Here is a 10,642-nt window from a genome sequence, read left to right as displayed (position 1 = left end):
TGAGATTTGGTTCAGTAGACACAAACAGTAGAAAGTTACAGAAACACATATAAATTCCTACACATGGTCATTCCTACTATGCGATGCCATTTGGACCACAACATTCTTGTTGCATTTAAATATATTTTAAGATTAAAAAAATTTGATTTCAGAAATACATATTGGTCAAACTCAGACAAATAAATCCTAATAAATTTGTGCGGATTGTTCACACCAGCCTATGTATATATTTCCATTCTGTTATGGAAATAAACACTACTACCTCAAAGAGTTAACAATATAAATTTGACATTTTACACATTAAATCAAATGTCACTTTCTTTCTTCAAATTATTATTGAACTATAATAAAACGTGTAATTTTCAGAACCAGAACTTTATTTTCACCCAAACATTCCTAAAGGGTAAACATCAACATAATTTGGTCAACATTTCTAAATGTTAATTGACCCATTAAACCTCTGCTAAGTTGACACAGAAATATGCACCATAGAAGCACTATATATTTTTACAACAGGGGAAGGAAGTATAACAAGGAGGAAATAAATACCAACAATTATAATGTACAGTGGATATAAAATGTCTGCACACCCCTGTTAAAATCACAAAAACCTGGCATTCTAACAGGGGTGTGTAGACTTTTTATATCCACTGTAACATAAAACATTTGTCTAAACATAAATAAAACATTTGTTTGTTATTAAAATAGCAATACGTATTTACATTAGTTATTCAATTCATACATTTTGAGCAATATTTCCATTCTGTTAGGGACATGTTCCAGTCTGTTCCTAACAGTAATTTCTAGTCTGTTATCCATAGTTCTGTGAGTGAGCAATATTTCCATTCTGTTAGGGACATGTTCCAGTCTGTTCCTAACAGTAATTTCTAGTCTGTTATCCATAGTTCTGTGAGTGAGCAATATTTCCATTCTGTTAGGGACATGTTCCAGTCTGTTCCTAACAGTAATTTCTAGTCTGTTATCCATAGTTCTGTGAGTGAGCAATATTTCCATTCTGTTAGGGACATGTTCCAGTCTGTTCCTAACAGTAATTTCTAGTCTGTTATCCATAGTTCTGTGAGTGAGCAATATTAATTTAGATGAATGATGATGAACACTTAATAATTTTCTATATAATATTGCCTAACGGTGAATATGTATGAGCAAGACATGAAACACATTACATCATTGAATATAAGAATATATTGAACCAAGCTATTTGTAGTTACTTATATTTGAGATTTTTTTCACAAAAAATCCTTTGTAAACTCTCTGATTATAATGTTAACGGGCATTTTCATTGAAGGAACACTACTACAAACAGAGTTGAAATGGATTTCAGAGACACAAATTGTCAAACATAAATATCATCATAAAAAACCCAAATTAAACTATGACCACAAAATATTGGAAGACGTTTAATGTTTTATTGGTTTATGCCTTAGAATCTCTCATAGAATTATAATTGATGATTAACTCCTCAGAACTTAGCAAGATGACCTAAAGAAGTTTCAAAATTCCATATACTTCCCCTTTGATATCTATATTATTGCATCTTTAAAGTTAAAGCCGTCTTCCCTCATAATTAGATATTCTTCACTATTTTTCACTAAATTATTATTGATATTTTCCTCGGGAACAAAATGGCACTGCATAGTTTGAATGGCCCTTCCTTGCACCACTCTTAGAGCCAGGAAAGCTTATGAAGTTCAACATTTGTGTCTATCCTTCGATGACTAATACAAAAATAACAAATTGTTACTGAGTGACATTTTTTGTTTTGTATTTTCTGGAAAATGAGCAATTAAAATGTTTGATGACTTCTCCAGGCTTAATCCATACAGTTAATTCATTATCACAAAATAATACCAGCGTCTTAAAACAAAAGAGGCCATACTGCCACACATTGACAAGTGAGACCCAGACCTGCTTTTAACCTCCTCAGCCCATTCACTATTTTACCAGGAGCAGAAAAACATCTTTAATTGAGCTGGGCAAAGAAACATCAACCAATTGTATGTAATCAGCTTGACTGACAGCGTTTGAAGCTCGATATTGGTGTGAAACCTCTGCCTTAAGTGAAAATACAAAGGAAGGCGGCACGGTCAAAATAATAAAAACAGATTGTTTTCACTTCAAAGCTGAAAGTCCTCCGATGTCGTCGTTGTAACATGACCACTCCATTTTCCCGCATTACGACGTTTCGAAAGTGAAGTGAATTTGTTTTGAAGGGTTCCGTCTAGGAAACACCACTTAGAGTGCACCTGTGCGCCACAGAGCTTTCACGTGCACACCAGCGATGGGAAATCTAAATTGACCTCCCCTTTGATAGTCCTTGTTTGCAATGACCGTCTCCATCAGTCATTGGCATCGAAGTTCTCTGCAGTTGTTACCCAATACGGAAATTAGCTAGCCGCCCATATTTTCACAGATTCCACTGATGCTTCTCTCCACTGTTTTCTCGAAACTTAAAACCGGCGCCCAATTTGGTATGACATCGCTCCAGCGGTCTGCCCTGGCCTGACTATCGGTTTTGGCATATTTTGAGGTGACTGATCCCCGGCCGTTTCCCCTTTTGACCCCCTGGCCCTTCATTCCCATCTATGATGGCTTTTCGGACAGAAGGGGACCACCTAAGACCAGGAGGTGTCACTTCCCTCTTCCATCTGTCTGAATGTTGGGGGAATGGTGTCCCTCTAAAAAGGTGTTCCCTTTGGTCCGGTTGACTTTGATCGGGTCATTTTGAAGAACTCTGGGAGACTCCAGTCTGCATGGTGTTGAAGGTCGGTGGTGGTTTGGTGGTGTGTGGTACAGATCGGCACACGTAATAAAGAGGATGGATGAGGAGAGAAGGGAACAGAAAGGGGACACTTTCTGTAAGGTTTGGTTATGGCCTATAATGTGTTTGTGTGGAGGCTGGGGGAAGGGCGAAGGGAGGTTCAGGATAACCAGTGCCGATAAGGCAATTAAAATGTTCCCCATTCAAATATACTTTCTTTCTCAAAAACATCTTAAAAGTGTGTGGCATAATATTTTTTTTCAGTGGAACGTGGATTCAAAACAGAAGCCATTCAGTGACAGCAAGCTCAACCTGCCGTTTTGAATGCTTAAGGCAAGTAATTTGGACTGCCATATATTTTACATTGACTAAGACAATCCTGGCCGCAAGTTCTTTAGTTATGATTGGCTCCCAGCTCCAGTTAAGAAGCCTATTCATTGTCTTTTCCAGGGTCTTATCCGTTAATGAGGAAAAGTAGTCTGTGAATCTTCACGACTCGACATTGGTTGTTATTGTACCTGACAGTGTTAAACTCAAGTGAAGCCACTCTGAATGCTCAATGCCACTACGCCCTAACTTGGAATTTTTTGTGATTTTCAAAAACAATTTTGACATTGGTATGTCATAAGAATATGGGTTAAAAAAAACGTAGTCCACAGTCCTTATTATTCTGTAACTTCATATGTGTCAAAAAAGCACACCCAGTGACATCGAACATAATGGTCAGCCTAAAGCTGATCTTTTCAGAAATTCTAAACAAGTTAAAAACAAAACATTAATTTTGAAGAAAACTGCTATGCCCTTAGAACTTCCAAAAATGATTATGAGTTACATCATACACAACCCCAAAGTGTCAAACAAAGACAGTAAGCAAAATAAAAGCAAACCTGTCTCCAACTGCCAACCTTTTACCACAAAGATATCCATGCCAAAATTACTTGTATGTATTCAGACTTCAATGTTTCCTGTGTGCTATAAGGGAGGAAGAGTTAAAGTTTTTCTGGACGGCCTTTCGTGTTTTACTTTGCATGAGAAAACCACAGGGTTCCAGCCACTAATGCCATTACTGGTTCTTCAATTGGCTTCCAGTGACATCAAAAATCTAACATAAGATAAAATCTAACAATACATACTGAACACAGATATAGTCATGTCAAACAATAATTTAGTACACCCCTGGAAATGGTTTTTTTTTTTTTTTTTTACACATTTAGACACATGGATAGTTGAGCTAACTGGCTACTATAGTAATCCCCTAGCTTAACTCTCACCTAAAATGGCTAAATAATCTATTAGAATCTAGGGTACCAAACAAATTAGAAAATCATTAGAGAGTAACTTGGGAGTGTCCAGCCTTCCATGAAGATGAAAACATGGGTTTGGTCTACATTACATTTCAGGAAGGAAGTAAACTTTGCTCTCAAAAGGAATATCAATATAAGACTGATGTTTGCCAGACAACACCTGAATATAGACTGAAACTACTGAAACATTGTGCTCTGGACAGATCGAAAAACAAAACACTGCCTTTGAGCAGTAGAACCTCATATCAACTATAAAGCACAGAGGTGGTGGCATTATGGTTTGGGGCTGCTTTGCTGCCCAAGGGCCTGGCCGACCTGGCCACTTATTGCTTGAACCATGAGTTCCAATTAGTACCACAAAATGGTTAATTTCTGTCAAAATGCTGAAGCGGAACTAAACATCTTGAAACAGGACAATGATCCAAAAAAGTAAAACTCGAACAGAACGGCTAAAATAGAAGAAACGGAGGTTTGTGGAATTGGCCAAGTCAAAGCATAGATTTCAATACTCTTTGTAATGTTGTTGGGGAGCAGGAAGTGCATACAAGCCCTCGAACATGACACACGTGAAGCAGTCCCTCCTAGTTAATGGAAAAGACTGATAAACAGTTACAGCTACCAGCTCCAGCCAAAGGGGAATGAACCAGCTACTGAAGCAAGGGTGCGAACGTATTTGTTCTGCACCAAAAATGAAATTGCGCCAAATGTGCTGTCATTGCCAAAAGTGCAGCTTACGCCCCAAACTGGCCTTAAACTGGGGTCCTTGGCCGTGCTACACACACGACCCCCCTACTTAACATCAGTCCAAAGGTTTAAGTCATGCAGAATGTATCAGTTATATAGCTGCGTCTGCGACGTTTCAAGTTTACTGTGGAGTGAGCTTACAGTGTGTCATTAACTGTGTCACACTAGCAAGCGAATGATTTAGGGCTCATTTCCACATTTAAAATGTATGTTATGCAGACCTAATTTCACCGCCAATGAAGGTGTGGACAAATAGGCCTTCATTCCAACAACAATAATATTGTAATCATTTAATAATTGCATACATTAATGATTTCATGAGTGTTATCATACCGCTAATAATTGTATTAACTTTCAATGTATTTATTATATACGTATATGTCTTGCATACATCTGAGAGTATCTGCTAAGTTATTTAATATTGGAATGATGCGATGGTGGCTTTACTGGTGGCCGACGTGAGTGTATCCTTGGGATGTAAAAGCAGGAATTGTACTAAACAAATGGGATTTTTTGAACAAACCTGGCGGACAATTGTAACAAATACAGTCCATTACAATGCGTAAAATCTGTTACCGTCTCCAGAATGACTGTTCTGCATCACCATGGAAACGTTTGAGTCACAGTAATGGGCATGAGTTGCAAGAAGTACCCGTGACTTTATCAGCCCGGCTGCCAGGGTTCCAGCTAGGGTCCAAGCCTGCTCTTCAGATCCGTATTTCTGGGGCAGGGCAAACACGCCGCCCGGCACCCAAATCATAGCACTGCCCTGATTGTGCTTTTGATGTCTCATTAGGGGACGTGAGGGAAAACTTTTGGAGAACCGAGGGAGTGCGAAGGAGAAAAATAACATTTTGCCTTTTTACCACAGAAAGGGGTGTGGTGGGGGCGGGGGTGGGGGTGGGGGTGGACCCTGAGAGGACTCCGTTTCCTGACTTTCCGCTGGACCACCTAAAAGCGGCCCCACAAACGCAGCGCGCTCTGAGAAAACTCTCCTCTCTCAACCCGGTCGACGCCCTCCTTGCCATGTGCTCATCATCCTTCTCTTCCTTCCTCCCTCCCTTCCTCTCTCCCTCCCTCCCTCCCTTCCTCTCTCCTTTCCCTTCCCTTCGTCCGTCTCTACCCTACAGGAGTACAACTCAAATAAGCCCTGGTACGGCTACGCGTTCACTGTGGCTAACACTGTATGACAACGTTGTAGCAGGCGCATAAAAAGTCTGTCATTCGGAAATAGCTCATGTTAGTTCCAAGAAATGTTTGTGTGAATTGATACGAGGTACTCAGTTCATTCAATTGTAGAAATATTTTCTGATTGGAATACAATCATTGGCCATTTGGCTTACTCAGTATTACGCAGGTCTCATCGGATTGGTGGGTCTGTCACGCCACATTATCCAGTAATCAATACCCACTGTCCCTCTCATGTGCATTGGGATCAGAGAGCATTATGGGGAAGTGTACCAAGTTCCACGTGTAAATGAGTGAGATACAATACCGTCAACATCATCCTTGCAGTTCTTTTCTTAGAACAGAAGAGGTCTGTGTTTATACTGTGCAGATGGCTAATCTAACACGGCCCCACGCTCTCACAAAGAGAGGTCCAAAACTAACATTATGAAATGAACAGCACAAATTACTATAAAAATAGAGGACTGCTTTAAAATAAACCCAGCTGATTTTGCATTCCCTGAAATATTAGTTCATCTGAAACTTTTTCCCTCCTTTTTCTTCTCTTTCCCCCCTCGGTGAAAAATCAAAAGTCAACACTAGCCGAGGTCTGTGTTTTTCCGTTGGTAAATGACCGGGGTAACATCCCTTTCCACCCAAAGATCAAAGGCCTCAGCAAACGCAAGGCCCATAAAACACCTTCAGGACACCTATGCCAAAACGCTCCCGTCAGGCGGTAGAAAGGATTGTCCGGTAGCAGGGGTCACTTTTGGTGATCCACGTTTATCCCCAGTGAATAATGTGTAGGTCTGTGTTGGGTCCCAGAGCGAATGACGGGGCCAGGAGTGTAAAACTGAATCCCAGCAGGCAGAATGCCCTCATTTTTAAGAAGCTAAAACCAATTGTTTGATAAAACAGTGACAGACACAATTTACACTGGTTTCATGCTACGAATGAAAGCATCACTTCTCCATCAGGTGCACCTGTTCCGAGTTTAGGTGGAGGAACATGCACTCTGACTGAAAGACTTTCGGAGTTGCACTTGGGACATCTTATCTTTTTAAGCCACTGTTTTTGTTACTTTTGTCGGAATGGAACAGAAATGGGTAGCTGCTGTCGTTATACAATCAAAATATATTTTGGATGCAATCATAACAACAGTGGCACCAGGAAAAATTGTTCGGCTGAGATTTATTTCAAAACTGTCAAAGCAATATATTTTAGTTATTTACAATATTCTACATGTGCCCAAACACATGTTATTCCACAGTGACAAAATATCAGTCAGGTTTAACAGGTATTAGTTGTAGGTTTTAATTAACTACCCAAAAAGTGTTCATATGTTAGTTAGACCTTTTGAAAGAAAGCTGCAATGCGGGCTAGATTTGATTCGGGCCATACATGTGAGGCTGTGCTTGGAGAGCTGTACAGTTGGCTGGTTTCCATTCTTTCCTTGAAGTTAGTGTCTGAGTTTAGACCAGAAAAACCCAGAGTGTGGAATTCCTAGCTCATAGACGAGTGTAATACGATCAATTAAAGCCACAGTCCTGAATTCAAACCCAGTCAGTAACAGTTTTGTTAAACATGGCATCGGAGACATCTGTCATGTCCACAAAGTGGAAGAGATATTTGCCCACGACTAACTTCCCACACTAAAATATGCTATGGTATTTTAGCTCCGTCTGTAAAACAGCAAGCCCATTAAAACAAAATTGACATCTGATTTATAAACATGTATATTATAATTATATTAAAAAATATTTCTTATAAAATGTATTAGATCATAAGTAAACAATTGTTTACACCAGATATGTTGACCTAGCATCATGATATACTTTCACAACGCAAATTTGTGTTCACTGTAAACAACACATTTTAATCAATATGCATCAGATACTATTACCCTCCTTGTTTAAATTGAATAGCACCTTGTTGTTATGATGTGTCCCCAGTAACACATTGGGCGCTCTCTTTTAAAACCAACACAGCATTGTTCAACCTCTGTGATTCACTATTAATCATATTAGCATTTGATTATTTTCATTTGTTATAAAAAAAAAAACAACTATAGTAAACAGATGAAATTAAGAAATGCACGCTTTTTTCTATTCCCTCCGCTCTTCCAGCTTTAAGAACGCCAGGGACTCGGAGCATGACTTAAGTGGAAGGAGTATCATGTAGCTAGCCTGTCTGCTTCGCAAATGAGCTTGGTCTGTTTGCATGTTGCTCAGCTACAGAACAAGCAGTGCCATGCCGAGGGCCTTGTGCAAGACAGTTGGAATAAGGTTACAATATGGTTACGTTTTCTACCAGATACAGCTGCAGTGGAAAAGGCTTAGTTGTTTCCATCATATCGCACAATTCAAATAAAATGATCCGATGCTCTGAAAACGTTAGCATTGCACATTTTCTGCTGCTTTGTAATGGAAAGGAATTGAGGTGGGGTGAAACAGGAAGGAAAAGTGTTAGCCTCACATGTCCTGAGTGGTGGAGTATATTTAATGTCACTCTTCAGCCTCTTCCACCTGTAGACACTACCAACCAAAGTCCACCAAAACATCACAGAGTACAATCCAACATGGAATCATTGATGCAGAAAGAGAGGTTGAAAACACCTTACTTTCAATATTTGGCCCCATAAATAAAAAGCAGGAACTGCAGAACCACCAAGTGGCCCAGAAGTCCTCTGGTATTTGACCCACCAACATGGACATTGCTGGGCTGTTTCCCACATTACCTGTGCATCAAAATAATACAACTCCATTTCCAAAAAAGTTGGGACGGTGTGTAAAATGTTAAGAAAAACAGAATGCTATGATGTGCAAATCATTTGAACCCTATATTCAATAGAAAAAGAGCACAAAGACAACATATCAAATGTTGCAACTGAGAAATGTAAGGCATTCTATAAAAATATATGCCCACTTTGAAATAGATGCCAGCAACAAGTTTCATCCAGATACATTTCTGTACGCAAGGGACACGGCCAAAAACCAGTATTGGATGGTATGGGGGTGCATATGTACACATGGCTTGGGTGACTTGCACATCTGTGAAGGCACCATTAATGCTGAATAATACATACAGGTTTTGGAGCAATATATGCTGCCATCCAACGTCTTTTTCAGGGAATGCCAAACCACATTCTGCATGTATTAAAACAGCATTGCTCTGTGGTAAGAGTTCGGGTGCTAAACTGGCCTGCCTGCAGTCCAGACCTGTCACCCATTGAAAACATTTGGTGCATTTTGAAATGAAAAACCTGACAAAGGTGTCCCCAAACGGTTGAGCAGCTGAAATCCTGTATCAAATAAGAATGAGAATACAATTCACTTTCAAATCTACAGCAGTTGGTTTCCTCAGATCCCAAACAATTACAGAGTATTGTTAAAAGAATAGGTGTCACACCACAGTGTTAAAAATGCCCCTGGCCCAACTTTTTAGAAACACGGTGCTGGCATCAAATTTGAAATGTGCATTTATTTTTCTAAAAACAATAACATTTCTCAGTTTCAACATTTGATACGTTGTCTTTGTACTATTTTCAATAAATAGTACAAAGACAACATAGCGTCCCAACTTTTTTGCAATTGGTACAGGTTTCATACCACTATTCGGCCCAATGAACAAAGCATACCAGACAGATTTTTATTTCAAGAGATTTTAATACAATTCTTGTTAACTGTTGTACATGTGTGATTGCTTTTTTTAACATGACATTGCAGATATTTTGTGGGGGAAGTTCACTTTAAGCCCCCTCCTTCTGAACATAATCTCAACACATCGCTAATTACACTAAAATATTTTTTACAAAATACAATTAAAATTTTTTTTTTGGTCAGCTGAGGTGGCTTGAGCATCTTTTTCGGATGCCTCCGGAACGCCTTCCTGGGAAGGTGTTCCGGTCCCGTCCCACCGGGAGGAGACCCCGGGGAAGACCTAGGACACGCTGGAGGGACTATGTCTCCCGGCTGGCCTGGGAACGCCTCGGTGTCCCCCCGGAAGAGCTAGAGGAAGTGTCTGGGGAGAGGGAAGTCTGGGCATCCCTGCTTAGACTGCTGCCCCCGCGACCCGGCCCCGGATAAGCGGAAGAAGATGGATGGATGGATGGACAATTACAATTCTTGGGCAGAAATTGAAAAAAAGGAAGAAAAACTTGAATAACAGAGAACAAGTAAACAATACACAAGACGAGAAACCGGCATTAAGCACTGAGTGTATATGAAAGGCAGACTAGATGGTGTACATGAGGTCAAATGTCAGCCCATAGAGCACAGTCCACGAGTGGCATCGTAGCATAGTGGCCTAGTGAGCGTTGGACCAATTAAGAGAAGGTGTGCTGGTTCTAGTCCCTGTTCTGATCCAGACTATTAACCCTGATTGCTCCTTGGTCAATGTTGCCTCAGTTTTTTGTTTGATTTCTTCAGGTGTCTAATAGGGGTCATCGAGGGGTCAGATCACTGATCCATAACATGTAGGTAGGTCAACACTCCTCTCACTCTTTCTTTCTCTCTCTCGTTCTCCCTCTCTCTAAAGTGATTGCCAGCTGTATGAATTCAGACTCTGCTATGGTTACAGCCGGAATAAAGCTCAGTGTTAAAATCATTATGGCGCCACTGATGAGGCTCTCAAAGTTACTTCCACTCGG

Source organism: Esox lucius, chromosome 8 (genome assembly GCF_011004845.1).
Source record: "Esox lucius isolate fEsoLuc1 chromosome 8, fEsoLuc1.pri, whole genome shotgun sequence".
Classification (NCBI taxonomy): domain Eukaryota; kingdom Metazoa; phylum Chordata; class Actinopteri; order Esociformes; family Esocidae; genus Esox; species Esox lucius.
The sequence above is the reverse complement of the archived record's forward strand: the minus strand, read 5'-3'. Positions refer to the sequence as shown.